We start from the raw sequence: 15,426 nt of genomic DNA, 5'->3' as shown, positions 1-15,426 counted from the left end.
ATCTCCCCTCCCAGCCGCCCCGCGCGCGGGAACTGTCCCGCGCACTCTCCGGGACTCGGCAACTTTTCTCCCAACCCTTCGCACGTCCCTCCCCCAAGACACGCTTTTCCTACGTCCCTTTGCCAGCAGCTCCACCGCGAGGAAAGCGGCTCTTTGCGGAGCACGTGGCACGTAGCCACCACACTCCTTGCCCGGCTGCTCCGCTCTGCTACAGCCTGAGCGCGCTGGCAGTGCTCCGTGCCCGTCGCCTGTGCCACCCACCTGCTCCGGCTCGCTCGCTGTCCACTCCCGACCCTGCGGCTTTTCCCTCTTTCGCTTCACGGCTGCCCTCGTGGAGATACAATTACTATGCCAGGGGCTGATCCCGCCCGGCCGCCGCGTCCCTCCCACTGGCCGTCTCTCCGACCACTCACGCGGCTCGGCTTCGTCAGGGAACAGCCTCCCCTTGCCGTCTCCGCCTTTCGCGCTCTTACTTGGCAGCGGGCCTCTTTGTGTGCCCGGACCACGCGAAAAGGTCGGGCGCTCCAGCCTGCCGGGCAGCCCCAACGCCCGCAACCATTTCGGGCAGTCGGCAAATGATGGGCGAGCAAGCGCGTTCTGTAGCTGCGCAGGAGCACTCGCCAAATATTCCAGGACTTTCAGTAAGGCTGCACGCACACGTGAAAATAAGTTCCTTTGTACTCGGAGTTTTATGTGTCTGGGATCCCACCATTCATCTCCATAGTGCTTTGCACCTCGATCCCAAACGTTTTCCTGGAAGCAAGTCCCAAGCATTGGAGCGTGAATAATAATGGTAGCTTTGATTGGAGTCTTAAAGCTGTCTGGGCGCTCCTCCCCTAACCAGACCCCTTTCCCCCTATGCACAATCTCATTTATCTGTCTGGCACTACTTTTTAGACCCCCTTCCCCCTCCTAACTGGCACACATTCTGCTCTGGCAAGTACCTTTGTCACCCTAACCCCTTGTATACCACCCCTAATGCTTTGTTTCCTCCTCAACAGATTCCTCTCTCATGCAGGGCACAGGAACACTACTTCTGCCACTTAGGATCCCAGACTACAAAGTGGGTCACTGGAACTTGCAAACACAAGCCCCGCATGGGGTTGAATCTTAACAAGGCTCTGGAGCCTCCTGTCAGACACAAGATTTCTTCTTAGCTTCTTGCTTCATCAACCATCCGGCTGTCCTAAGTGCTTGTTAGACTGTAAGGCGGAGATGCAGAAATTTGCATGGCATTGGCAGCATCTTTGAAAGAGCTACTGGGACAGAGGCTCACTTTTGTATTGTGTGATGAAGGTTATTTTCTCTCTTGGCGTTCTTACCTGCTGTCAGGCATATTTGAGCAAGAGCTCCTCAAACTGACTGGCCCCAAACCTGTGGGCCGTTGCAATGAGAGTTTAAGCAAGTAATTTAAATTGAAATGGGACTCAGTCCTGAAACCTGATTCCAAAGCCAGGGCTCAGCTCTGGCACAGCCTGCACCTGAGCACATACAGAAGGCACCTTCCTCCTTCACCAATAAACAACCTGCCTTCCAAGCATACTTAAACTGCCGCCCTCTCCCCTCTCTTTTTTCCTTAGGTTAAGCACTTCTTGTTGCCTCTAGTTTTGCTTTTTGAAGAAGCTGCTAATATAATTAACTCTACTGTAATGAACACTTGTCTTCTGAACACATACATACAAGTGTACAAACACTGTGATGAACACTTATCTTCTGTCAGAGATTGACTTAATGTGTGTTTCTGCTATATGAATGTGGTTCTGTTAATATATGGCAAATCACACAATAGAATACCCTAGAAGTAATCACCATCAGGGTGTAAGTAAACCACTAATGCTCAGGAAACCATACTGATCGTAGTTACTATTATCACTCAGTAGTAGTAAATAGGATAAGACAATAATGGTACTAGTCAGCGACAAATCTCTACATTTCTCCCCTAAGCTAAAAAAAAAAAAAACATTTCAGAAAAATGCCCATACTTCTAACTTCCTGGCATATCAATTCTTCTTTCATTTTTTGGGCACAGCTTCTTCTGTGATTAACAGTGTAGGTCTGGAGTGCCACAGCAGTCAGTAGCAGCCTAGAATCTCATTCATGTTATTGTCAAAATATGCGGGTGCTGTTAAGCTATCGTTTAATTTGTAAATTATCTGTTTTTTATTAATAAAAAATGTATTATTAAAAAATGCTGGCATCTCAGACTAGCCAAGGAAGTCACACCAACTTAACCAGGATCCATTTTGCAGTTATCTATTTTGTGTTTGCACACAAAATTGTCCACAAATGAGTTCATCTCATTTATCATTACTTCCCATCCACTCAAATTTTCACTGCTTGGCCTCTGAATCTTTGCCAATGTGAAAGTTGCAAGATCTTATTTATTTCATCCATGCTAGCAGAATTACTTGTAGCAATGTCCCTTTAAATGAAAATGCCAGGAGGCAAAACTGGTCACAGTTGCCATCCTTATGCACATTCTTGAAAGTGAATCCTGTTGAAAGTCATCAGGGCTTGCGTCAAAGGTAACGGACTTAGAAAGAGTCCAAATTATTCTTTAAACCTCATTCTGCAAGTGGCAGCCTCTAGCAGGATCTTTAAAACCCGGAAATTAAAATGAACCGTCATGAATGGATTAAGTTAATCTGATGAAAATAATCCTCAACCTTCATCATTTGCAAGCATATCCTTTCAGGATATGCTTGCCCATCCAGTGATGCAAAACACTGTGGTAAAAGGGTACAAGTGATATAATCTGAAATCTAAACAGAAAGCTAGACATTACCCCTCATATGTAAGATAATTGTTTTTTGTACACAAAATGGAGAGAATCACACTTGTATCTTGTGACTTCACCTATGCCAGACATAAATACAAGGCCTTGAGAGCTGCATGAAGTCAAAAAGACGGGATATAAATGCCACCATTATATAAATAAATAAGAAGTATCAAATGGGTTTCCAATAATACACCATATAGTTAAAAACCTCAAACCTCAAAGTTCCCAAATTACTCAATACTAACTTCCAAGGAATAGGAAATGCCTGAAATAGAATAGCTTATTGCTCAACACCAAGATTGGATCTTTCTACAGAAACTTTAAATGTAAAGTAGCCTGTGTTTTATAGATTACAGCAAAGCTTTTGACTGTGTTGATCATGAAAAGCAGTGGATGATGTTAAATGAAATGGAGATCCTACAACATCAGATTGTGTTGATGGTTGTACTGTAGAAAAGAGGTTACTGTTAGGACAGAATATGGGGAAACAGAACAGTTTCCAATTGGCAAAGGTGCTTGATGAGATTGTATATTATTTCCCTGTTTGTTCAACCGATATGCAGAACATATAAAGAAGACTGAATTAGACTGTAAAAATTGGGAGAAGGGCCATTAACTATTTGAGATATGCAGATGACACCACATTACTGGCAGAAAATAGTGATGACTTGAAATGAATGACTACTGATGAAGTTTAAGGGAGAAAGTGTCAAAGTAGGATTACAGCTGAACATCAAGAAGATAAAAAAAGTAATGACTACTGAGGAATTGCAGCTTTAGGGCTGACAATGAAGAAATTGAAATCATTAAAACATTTTTTCTGTTCCTCAGTGCAGTCATCAACCAAAAGAGAGACAGCAACTAAGAAACCAGAAGACTGACACTTAAAAGGATGTCCGTGAAGGAACTTGAGAAGATCCTTATGGATCAGGATGTGTCACTGGGGAACAAGATCAATATAATCCAAACTATGGTATTCCCCATTACTATGTATGGATGTGAAATTTGGACAGTGAAGAAAGCTGACAGGAAGAAAGTTGACTCATTTGAAATGTGGTGCTGGAGGAGAATTTTGTGGACACTACAGATGGCCAAAAAGACAAACAAGTGGGTTCTAGATCAAATCCAACCTGAAATCTCCAAAGCTAAAATGCTGAAATTGTGGCTATCGTACTTTGGTCTCATCATGGGAAGACAAGACTCACTGAAAAAGACAGTAATTCTAGAAAAGGTGGAAAGCAGTAGAAAAAGAGGAAGACCCAAAGTGAGATGGCTTGACTCAATAAAGGAAGCCACAGCCGCCAGTTCGCAGTATTTGAGCAAGGCTGACAATGATAGGATGTTTGGGAGGTAATTAATTCACAGGGTCACCATAAGTTGGAAGTGACTTGATGACGTGTAACACACAGCCTGAATGGCAAAATACATGAGAGGAAGTAAGATACAACTCCCTGTACTGGAGGCTCTCTTGTGGGGGAAGGGGAGTGAGACACAATAAGGGTTTATTAGTGGAAGAAGAAGATTTTTGTAGTCACCAACCGGCAAATAATAATATATTGTTGATAGAAAAATTAATTTATTTCCCATGCTAGCAGAGCTATTGTGATGCTTAGTACTGAGATATCAACCTTAGCATTTATATGGCAATTTAGAGCATTCAAGGCATTTTACATACCTCCAGGGATTTTTTAATTTATCATTTATTTATGTCGTTTCTACCTCACCTTTCTCCTCAATGGGAACCCAAAGCAGCTAAACATCTTTCTTCTCCATTTTATCCTCAGATCAACCCTGTGGTTTAGGTTAGGCTGAGAGTGTGTGACTGGTCCACAGTCACCCAATTAAATTCCATGGCACGGTGGGGATTTGAACCTGGGTCTTCCAAGTCCTAGTCTGACACTCTAACCACTATACAACACTGGTCTGCTCCTCTTAACTACTATTCCTCACAATCAGGTGCATCATTGTCACACTACCTATCCAAAAGTACTTGGGTAACACTGATGATGAATAATACAACTCCCTCCTCAGAATCACACCACACCGTGATCCCAAAAATCAGCACTTAGAGTGCAGTCCTATGCAGAGGTACATTCTTCTAAGTTTATTGAAGTCAATGGGCCTAGAATGGCCCCAATCTCTTTAGTATTGCTCTGTCAAATGGCTCAAAGTAAAATATGATGAGGTCACTATCAGTTTCTTCTTCAGCTGAATAAAACAGAAGACATTTTATTTTGCTGCAATAGACTTATACGGCTATCCCTCTGGAATTATCTTTGTGACCCAAGTCCTGATAAAGCAGCAACGCCCAAACCCTGTACTGTGAGAGAACTGCCAAGCGCTCTGTGAGAAAGCATCCACCCACCTAGTCACTGGACCTGCCATTTCCCAGATCACTCTGCCTTATTTCTGCCTCAGTTGAAAAACAGAGTAATTAGGCCCAATTTAAACCTGACACTGGCCAGGCAGAGAGGTTTTCTGAGCAATGCAGCATGGGCTCAGAATCTCAATTTAACCATGCATCACATAGATGTTTAGCTAGCACACCAGCACAATATCTTCAAGGGCTACCAGTCTCTAAGCATGCATAGATAACAAAACAACTGACCCAGGCAAGACCTCTGCTGAGCACGTTAAGGACATGAGAACTGTGGATCAGACCAGTGGTCCATCAAGTGCAGCATCCTGTTTCACCCAGTGACCAACCAGTTGCCCTGGAGGGCCTTCAAACAGAGGAGAGCTGCCAAAGCCTTCCAGCACTGGAATTCAGAGGTGTGCTGCCTCTGAATGTGAGGGTTCCTTTTAGTTACCATGACTTTCCAATTCGCTTTAAAAGCCATCCGTGCTCATGATCCATCACTACATCCACTGGCAGTGAATTCCACCATTCAATTACTTGTTGAGTAAAGAAATAGTTCCTTTTGTCTGGCCTGAACTTATTGCCCATCAGCTTCATTGGGTGTCCCCAAATGCTTAGTATTATTGTAGAAGGAGAAAAAGTCAATCGGTCCACTTTCTCTGTTCCATGCATAATTTTATAAACTTCTATCATGTCTCCCTTGGTCAATTTTCTAAACTGAAATGCCCCAGACACTTCAGCCTTTCCTCATAGGAAAGGTGTTCCAGTTACATAATCATCTTGATTGCCCTGTTCTCCACTTTACAGGTCAGCAATACAGTATTTAAAAAAGAAGATTGCTGGATGGCCAGGACACATCCAAGTCTTGCTGCTTTGAAACTTTCTCCTACAATGATGGAAAGTAGCTACATTCCTGAACATCTGCTTACGTGCTCTAAAGCTCTCTCTGAGATACACTTTTTCTCTTTGACTCTGAAATTCCTACTTGCTCTCCAACAGTTGCTACTGGGATTGCTTTCATAGAAATGTCCCGTCATTTGACCAGCCATTGTCTTTCATTTTTTAATTCAGAAAAAAGTGAGAGTTTTCATACTAGTGTTCTTAATGTATAATTATTTCATTCCTATCTTAAACAGTTACACCCTTTTAAAGCTCATGGCCCTTAATGGGCTTAGAAGGTTGTAATTCTGCTTAAGATGGCACTGATGAATTGTGTTAAGATTGTTTGTTTGTCTTAACGTGTGAGTCAGTGACACTTTAGAAGCATCTACAGTAGGAGCTTGGAAGGTAAAGCTCTTTGAAGCTGGCAATAAGATTGCTCCTCGTTGGCCTCTCCCACTCTTGGGACAGAAGCCATCCCTGTGATTTACCACAATGCTCAGTTACGTAAAGAGGGATAGAAGACATCTAGAAAGATGCTGCTGGAAAACCTGTACTGGATCCGATAGAACAAGCTATAGAGCCAGCTGGAAGACCTATAAAGCAGCGGTGATAGCGGCAAAGACATGTTATTTCTCTATAACCATTGCATCAGCTAGCTTGTGGCCATCCCATTTGTTTAAGGCATCTGGACACCTGTTGACTCCTAAAGCTGAACCTTTATTGACTCAGGAATGGACAATTAGCTGTGACCCCTTCACTAAGCTTTTGCTGACAAAATAGCATGAATACACTCCAATTTGGATACTAGCTGTAATATAGATGAGGTGGAAGAAAAGCTTAATACACTGTCTGGTCCGCTTATGGACCTTTTCAACATAGTTACAGTGATGGACACTGTCAGGCTCCTGGCATCTGTGAAAGCCACTACTTGTGCACTGGATCCTACAGGAAAACAAAAGTGAGTTGCACCAATCACAGAAAAATTAAAACAGACAAAATCCAATTGTGCAAGTGAAGAAGACTATTTTATTTTCCAAGCGAATATTACCTACGCTTCTTCAGGAGAATCTACAAGTCTTTCAATTTTCTTACAGCAAGAATGCAGAAACAGTAATAATTATTCAGTGAAAGGAACCATTTAATTAATTAATTAATTAAATGGCGGGATTCTACAGGGTGCAATCATCCCCCGTGTTATTCAACCTCTATATAAAGCCTTTAGGAGAAATCATTCATAGCTTTGGAACTGGTTGTCATCGATATGTAGATGTCACATAGCTTTTTATCTCTCCATTCAAATCCCCTGGTGATGCAGTAGAGGTCTTGAATCATTTCCGGACTGCTATGATCAAATGGCAGAAAGTGAACAAACTGAAACAGAACCCAGACAAGACAGAAGTGATGCTAGCTGGAAAGACACAGACCTGGAAGAGCATTGTATTTCCCACTTTTGATGGAGTAAACTGACCTTTGATGACTCAGTTAACAGTTTAGGCATTACACCGGATCCAGCAGTACTGTTGGAGGGACAAGTCAGCGCAGCTGCAAAAATGCTTTCTTTCAACTCAATCTAGCCCAGAATAAGACACCCTACCTTGACACAGCCAATCTTGCCCATTGGATCCATACCACAGTAATGCACTATACAGGTCTCCCCTTGGTGTCAACTCAGGGACTCCAGAATGCTGCAGCTCAGTTATTACCAGGAACTAGGCAAAGCATGTATATTATACTCCCATCTCGCAATCACTCCATTGACTAGCCATCAGTTCCTGGGCTCAATTCAAGTTATTATCATATACTAAGCCATTCAAGACCTTGCGCCTTCATATCTGTAGGACCACCTTTCCCCTATACTCTGCTGCAACAGCTTCACTCACTAGAGCAGGGCCTCCTGCAAGTGACACGCTGCAAATGGACAAAATCAACAACTGCCCATACATGTGCTTTTACTATTGTTCACCTTATAGAGTAGCCTGCACGATGAGGTCAAGTAGGCTACCACTCTCCTGGCTTTCCACAGAGTATGCAAATGGAGTTATTCAGGAGGGAGGGTTTTACACAGGTAATTAGGGCTGTACTATAACAAAATGTTTCAGAGAGTTGCTTTGGTAAAAGTGTAGGGTCTGTGAACTATACTACCGTGTACAGTACTTACTGTCTGTTGCTGTAAGTATGATCCTACCACGTAATTTTTGCATAATTTAATGTTAATACTTCAGTTCTGGCCTCGTTCTTTCAGATTTCTGCTTGTTTTCAGATTTTTGCAACCCAAACAGTATTGCTTTGTTTATTGGATATCCCATCTTGTTTATTGTATTTTATATTTATAGGCCGAATCCACACGTCTCAAGTTTTCCGCTTGTTTCCCGCCCATTATTCGCTTCTCAGAGGACTGTTCACATACTCTTACCTCAATCCCACCATTCACTCGCATCTTTCACGTTGCGCCTCAGACGAATTTGTCATGTGTTCAAACACTTCTCTTGCGCGGTTCTCACCATGGATGTGGACAAATAGAAGCGTTTCACAAGGAGACCGCCCCCTTCAAACCACCCCACTTCCGTGTTTGCAGCCTTTCCGGAAGACCATCCCTCTTTGCCGTGCAATTATCAAGCTTTTCCACTCTCTCCGCAACATGCCTGCCTGCCTGCCCTTTCCCTTTTTTTTCTTAAAGGGGACTTTCCCAGCATTGTTGCACAATCCCAGCCATAAATGTTAATCGGGGTGCTCCAAAATCCCCGCAGAGACATCAAGGGGTGGCGTCATTTCCATTTCCGTGTCATTTTTAGGATGCTGAACTGTCAGAAATATCGGTGGCTGTTAAAATTAATTTTTTTTAACGGTTGAAATTACCGTTATAGTGGAAATCCGTGATTCTAACATTACATTCAAGCATCAAATAATTAGTCTGTCAGTTTGGAGAGTTTGGATCTCCCCCACCTTAAATATCAGTTCAAATTAGCCCACCAGAATAATGGTCCAATGGATTTCAAAGAAGAAGGCATAGAATAATATTAACCAATCCCAGGCATCATAGGGGTGTGGCCTTGCCATAGCAATTTAGCGCAAAAAAAAAAAAACGCTATAGCAGAAATCTGATGAAAAAATAAAAAAAAAATGAATGTGATGTTGTCATTGGCAACATCGAATCTAAACCCGCCTCATATTGCGTGATTCTACCAGGAATGTGGACGAAGTATAACGTGAGGCAGCGGCAGTAAGAGAAGGGATGTGAACACAGACTGGGACATTGCAGGATAGAATCCAGCACGATTAATGCACATGAAAAGCGGAAGGTAGAGAAGTGTGGATTTGGCCATAGTCTCCATTGAGTCTTAGTGAAAAAGTCATACTATAAATAATGTAAATAAATAAATCGTTCTAGCAGGACTAAACAAGCTTTACAGTGCTATTCTTAGCACAGTATTACCCTTCCAAACTGACTGAAGTAAAGTAAAAGTTCTTAGAAGGATACAAACTCTGCTTAGGTTTGCACTAGAGATGAGCATGAACTGGAAAAAAAAAAAAGAACCGTGCGGTTTGTGATTTGTCGCATTTCATGAACCACAAACTTACACGAACCTGCCTTGGTTTGCGAACTGGTTCGTTTAGTTTGTGAAAACATCACATCCAGGTCAGCAAAATCGTCACTTCTGGGTCAGCAGAAGGTCACTAGGAAGTCCATCCCGTTGCCTAGGAAACTGACCAATGGGCGCCAAGCTATCTGCAGTGACGAACCAAAAAACAAACCAAATGAACCAGCCTAAAGTTCGTGGAGGTTCGTCAGAAATGGGCTCTGACAAACCACCGGTTTGCGAACCACGAACTCCGGTTCGTATTTTGGTTCGTGCCCATCTCTAGTTTGCACTGTTAAACAGTTTGGCTAAGCACCATGCTATCATTATTAAGAAAGAAAATGAAGGTGGGAATGTTGTATAAGGATGATTACCTCTTGTAAGTTAATAGGCTATTATGCACCAAGTACTACAGTCCCAAATCATATTTCTTCTTTAATCAGAATTACAACGACCAAGGCTTTTCATTCCTCAAATGAAACAGTTTCCTCTTCCTCAATTGGCCATTAGTCCCAGGCGAAACAAAGGCACAATACATTATGGGGTAAAGAGAGACCTATGACTTTGGGGAAAAGGCAGGGCAACAGACGGGGTGTTAAGCCTTCCTTCTCTCCTGCTCCATTTTCCCAACTTGAAACAGCCTCAGGGATTTGCCCCATTGGGAAAATCTTGTAAGTACTGAAATGCCCTAAAATCATTTGCCAAGAGGCCATTTGGGGAATACAAGTACTTTGTAAATCGGCTCTGAGAAAAATGCTTGCCGCTATTAATACAGTGATATGACCATCTTAGTAAAAATTAACCTCAGAATGATTTGAGTTGTGTACCCATGCACTATGATATGCTGCTATCAGTCACATTTTCTACATTTTCTCTGAGGACTAGGACTTTAGTGCTTGCTTTTATATTTGAAACTGTAGCAAAAATATGTATGTTATACAAAAGTGTTTAATGAACCACATATTCTGTGGACCTTATTTTATATTGAACCACATTCACTGAACTCTTTCTACTGGGAAATAAGACTTAAAGTATAACTCAGAAGATTTTTATAAGCCAAAGTAACCAATTTCAGGGAGGAAAGACCATCCAGGAAGGCCATAACATCCTCCTGATGACTCATTTGGCTGTAAAAATAAAAAGCAGTGGTACCAGTATAAAAACATTAACAAGTAAACAGTGTACTGTCAGAACATGTTTACTTTAGGATTGGTAGGAACCATGTGGAGGAAGCAAAACAACACTGTCCTGTACTCATAATGGCTATGTGAATGGTTCTCACCCCAAAACATACTGCCACGTGGTGGCAGCTACATCTTGTGTGTGTGTGTTCCCAGAATTGACAGCATTGCACCAGGAGTGTGCGCACACTTTGCATATGTGCAAGAAGATTAGAAGTAAGTACCATGTCCCCCTCTCTCACCGGGAGGGTGTAGAGACCTGGCAACCCTAGTTTTCTCCCTCTTAGCTGACAGGAGAGGGGGGAAACCAAATACTTTCTAAGCCACACCAGGGTTTTTGGTTATGCAGATGCTCCACGTGGCTGAAGACAAGAGTGGCTAGAAGACTTCCTGCTAAAAGCTTACCCTTCCAGCTGGGAGGGGGGGTGCACAGAGACGTGAAAGACTAAAATGCCAGAAAGGTTTCTTCCTGAACCCTTCAGGAAAAGCCTTTTTGGACTGCCCCTTTGACCTACCCAGGGGATGGGGAAAGGGAAAGAATAAAACATCCTGGCAGAGGAAGGAGGGTCTCTTTGCCTGATTTGAGCTGAAAGGTGAAGGACCTGAGAGCTGGCTCCTTGCTGGCAGCTGCCATCAGCCACGTTAGGGTTGCTAGGTCCCTATACCCTCCCACTGGGAGGGGGGGACCTGGCACTTACCCTGTGCCAGTGGTGAGGTCTTTGCGCATGTGCTCCGGTGCCTGTGCAATGGCATCACTTCCAGAAGTGACATGGTTGCACTGGCCTCAGGAGCACTCTGGCGTTCCATGGGGGGGGGCCATTTGGGGCCCAAATCAGACCCAAATGAAGCGCAGGAACATTCCTGCAGCCAGCGCAACAACATCACTTCCAGAGGTATTATTTATTATTATTTATTATTTATTTTATTCAATTTATACCCCGCCCTCCCCACAAATGGACTCAGGGCAGCTAACAACATTAAAAAATACATTAAAATCACAAAACATAAAATCAATAATTTTTTTAAAAAATCATTAAAATAGTCCAGTATAGTCCAGTAATATCACCACACCTGTTCGGAGTGTGCACAGCACGCATTCCTGAGGTACCTGCTGGTGGTGGGCAACCTCCGGGAGCTTGCCACTTCCTGCCATCCATTGGTGGGTCAGCTGGTAAGATGGCAAACCCTCCAGGAGTTTGCCTGCCACCAGGAGGCACCTGGGAACCCTAAGCCACGTTGAGGTCTGAGAGGCCTAAGCTGGGACTAAAAGTTATGAGGGCTTCTCAGTAAGCTGGAACTTTCTAAGATAGAGAGCCTATTTTAACAGATCTAAGTTAGGCATGTACATTGGGAGGGGCAGAGGAATTGCATTTTTACCCCCTTTTTAGTTATTTTGCTTGTTTTGGTGCTTTGCTTAAAAGTGTGAGCATTTTTATCTTTTTTTAATACTTTGTTAAAAATCTCAAATACCGGTAGCTGTCCTCTGTACCACAGAGACTCCCACTGCTCAACCACACTACCTAAAATAGCTGCCACAAAAGGGGTGGTCTGTCGTGCACCATTCAGGGACCAGCCAATTGCTTAGTACAGTAAACAGTCCCTGTGGTAATCAGGTGCTGGGAAGCAGGAGACTGGGCAGAAGGCAGGGCTCAGAGAGGCAAGTCTGCACAAGGGGAGCAGGGAGCCTTAGCCCTTCCCATGGGCAGTTCCCACAAAAGCCAAGTGGTGGCAGTGAGTACAAGAGAGAAGGAGCAAAAGCCCCTCTGAGAGCTGGGCGGGGACACCATCTGAGAGCCAAACTACAAGTGACGCCTTACACAGGTTGGACACTTGTCAGCTTCCCTCAAGTTTTGATGGGAAATGTAGGCGTCCTGGTTTTACAGCTTGGTTCTCCATTACAGCTGCAAGACCAGGATGCCTACATTTCCCATCAAAACTTGAGGGAAGCCGACTAGTGTCCAACCTGTGTAAGACGTCACTTGTAGTTTGGCTCTGAGTGGCACATACCAGACAGAGACTGCCACTGATTAACTCCAGATACCCCAGACGGCAAGAACAGGAAGTGCTCACGCATCAGTGGGAATGTTATGCCACAGCCTATGCTGTGATGCTCAGATGAGTTGTGTCCTTTGCTTTGCTTTGCCTGTCAAAGGCCCGTTGCTCACAGTGACTCCCAGCACCCCAGACCTGGATGCATTCACAACACCTTAATGAAGCATGCAGGCAGGCACTGATGTTCTGAAAGGCACTTCAGTCAACAGAGAAAGATTTAAGGTGACAATGACACTTTGGAGGAGAGAGAAGCACAGGTTACTGTCTTTACCTGGATCCTAGAAGACCATCTAATACACCTCCTATATTGTCCTGTCCAGACACTGAGATCTTCCTTGTAGGTTCTCCAAGAAGACTGCTTGTAACTCAGTGGTAGAGCTTCTGAACACCTGGCATATCCAGTTAAAGGATCTAGGGATTTGCAATTGGAAACACTTGTGTCTGGGACCCTTATCAGATCAATTAACACTGACCTCTATAAGGCAGATTCATGTGCCCTCTGTCTCTCTTCCATGTGAACTAGAAGAGTTGCTACAAGGGAGACAGCCTTTTCTGCTTGCCCCCACCCCATCATCTTTGTAACGTTTTCCCATTAGAGGTATTTAATGTACTCCACCCTGGCTTCCTTTCAGCAGTAGCTAAAGATACACATATCTGGACAAACATTCAGTTGAGTATTTTGATTCTATTTGAGATGTATACTATGAAGACTGTTCACTGCTGATGGTAGCTTTTATGCTGGTGAGTGATATTTTTACTGATAGTGCTTTATTGTTTGACTTTATTGTAAACCAACTCCACACATTGTGTAGAGGGAGAGTATTGTCAGACTGTGGCTAAATAAGGTACTCTCTGCAAGATTCCCTTTAGAAGCAAGAATAAGTCCAATGTCTGGCAAAGGAAGCTTTATTGCAGAAAAGGTCCATTATAGTCCACTGTCCTGAATAGGAGACTCAGGATGGTACATGATCATTGTTACCAATGAAGAGCAAGCATAGGATACAGAGTAACAATACCCATCTGGAACAGCCTCCCCCCATAGTTCTCAAAACAACATCTTTCAGTCCTGGGAAGCTGCTCTCCTTCAAGGCCAATGCTTGGTGGAACGGTGTTAGACATAACAATCTCCTCTGGTGGGAATGCTGCCTGGGAACTGGTGCACCTGGGGAGAAAGCACTTAAACACTAGAAGCATTAGAAAATGGAGTCAGTACAGTTTAGATATATACTGGACCTGACATTCTGCCCCCCTTAAAATAGATCCCCCCCTGGCTTATATGGATAGCGAGTATGAAAAGCTTTGGTTAATCTAGGAGCATGAACATGTGCAGAATTCACCCATTCATCGTAACCAGAATCAAAGTCTTTCCAGCGAATGAGGTAAAAAAGCTGGTTTCGCTTGAGCTTAGAGTCCAATATTTGTTGTACCTCATAGTGTATTTGGTCGTCAATCAAAGTTGGAATGGGTGGAGCTCTTATGTGCCATTTGTTGTCGGTGGGAGCTCTCTTTAGAAGGCTGACGTGGAACGTATCATGCACATGGCGCAGGTTTTTAGGTAAAGTTACAGCAACAGTCACCTTATTTATTATTTTGCGCACAGGAAAAGGTCCCAGGAATTTTAGAGCGAGTTTGCGGCTGGTTTGAGCTAGCTTTAGGTTTTTTGTGGAAATATACACATGATCTCCAGGTTGTAATTCCCATTCGGCCACACGATGGCGATCTGCGTATTTTTTGTAATCCAGTTTGGCTTTTTCGAGGTGTTTCTTAATAAGAGTCCATTGCTGCGCCGCCTCCCCCCACCATGAAGATACATCTGGCAGTTTAGAGGAATGGAGAGGGGGTGCGTCTAACGGGAAGGGATTGAAGTGAGTCCCGTACACAATTTTGAATGGAGCCTCTCCCGTTGAAGCGTGTATACTGTTGTTATAGGAGAATTCGGCTAGGGGAAGAAGGTCCACCCAATTATCTTGTTGAAAATTAATGTAGCAACGAAGAAATTGTTCTAAAATTTGGTTAGTTTTTTCAGATTGTCCGTCGGTTTGTGGGTGGTGGCTTGAACTGATACCTTGTTCAATATTCAACATTTTCAAAAGCTCCCGCCAGAAGTTGGCAACGAACTGTCCGCCGCGATCCGAAATCACCTTGGACGGAAAAGAATGTAATTTTACGATGTGTTTTAGAAACAGATCCGCTAGTTTTCGAGCGGAGGGTATAGCAGTACAGGGGATAAAATGGGCTTGTTTGGAGAATAGATCTACCACAACTAAAATACAATTGTGTCCTTTTGAAAGAGGTAGATCAGTGATAAAGTCCATAGAGATTACTTCCCAGGGCCTGTTCGGCGTTTCTAATGGTTGCAGGAGGCCCGGAGGTTTCCCTTTCCTGGTTTTTGCGCTGAGGCAAACAGGGCAGGAACTAACGTATTGGGAAATGTCTTTGCGCATGCCCGGCCACCAGAATTGTCTTTGAACTAGGTGTAAAGTTTTCAGGTACCCATAATGTCCAGCAGTGGGAGCATCATGACAGCGCTGCAAGACATCCAGCTTAAGGCTGTCCGGGACATAAAACTTGCTCCCAGCTAGCCAATCCCCCTGT

General features: G+C 43.6%; 1 protein-coding gene across 2 annotated transcripts in view; it reads right to left on the bottom strand.

Moving 5' to 3' along the window:
* Positions 1–15,426, bottom strand: part of SLC29A1 (solute carrier family 29 member 1 (Augustine blood group)) — a 104,254-nt gene that overhangs the window by 59,894 nt on the left and 28,934 nt on the right. The window contains exon 1 of one of the 2 annotated variants that reach the window (XM_054977807.1): positions 262–342. The exons of the other annotated variant lie outside the window; for it this stretch is intronic. The gene's annotated coding sequence lies outside the window, so the exon portion shown is untranslated. Of the gene's footprint in view, positions 1–261; positions 343–15,426 lie in introns of those variants that run through there. 2 annotated transcript variants of the gene reach the window in all.

This window comes from Eublepharis macularius, chromosome 1 (assembly GCF_028583425.1).
Source record: "Eublepharis macularius isolate TG4126 chromosome 1, MPM_Emac_v1.0, whole genome shotgun sequence".
In the NCBI taxonomy this organism is placed as follows: Eukaryota; Metazoa; Chordata; class Lepidosauria; order Squamata; family Eublepharidae; genus Eublepharis; species Eublepharis macularius.
This window is presented reverse-complemented; position numbering and strand designations above follow the sequence as displayed.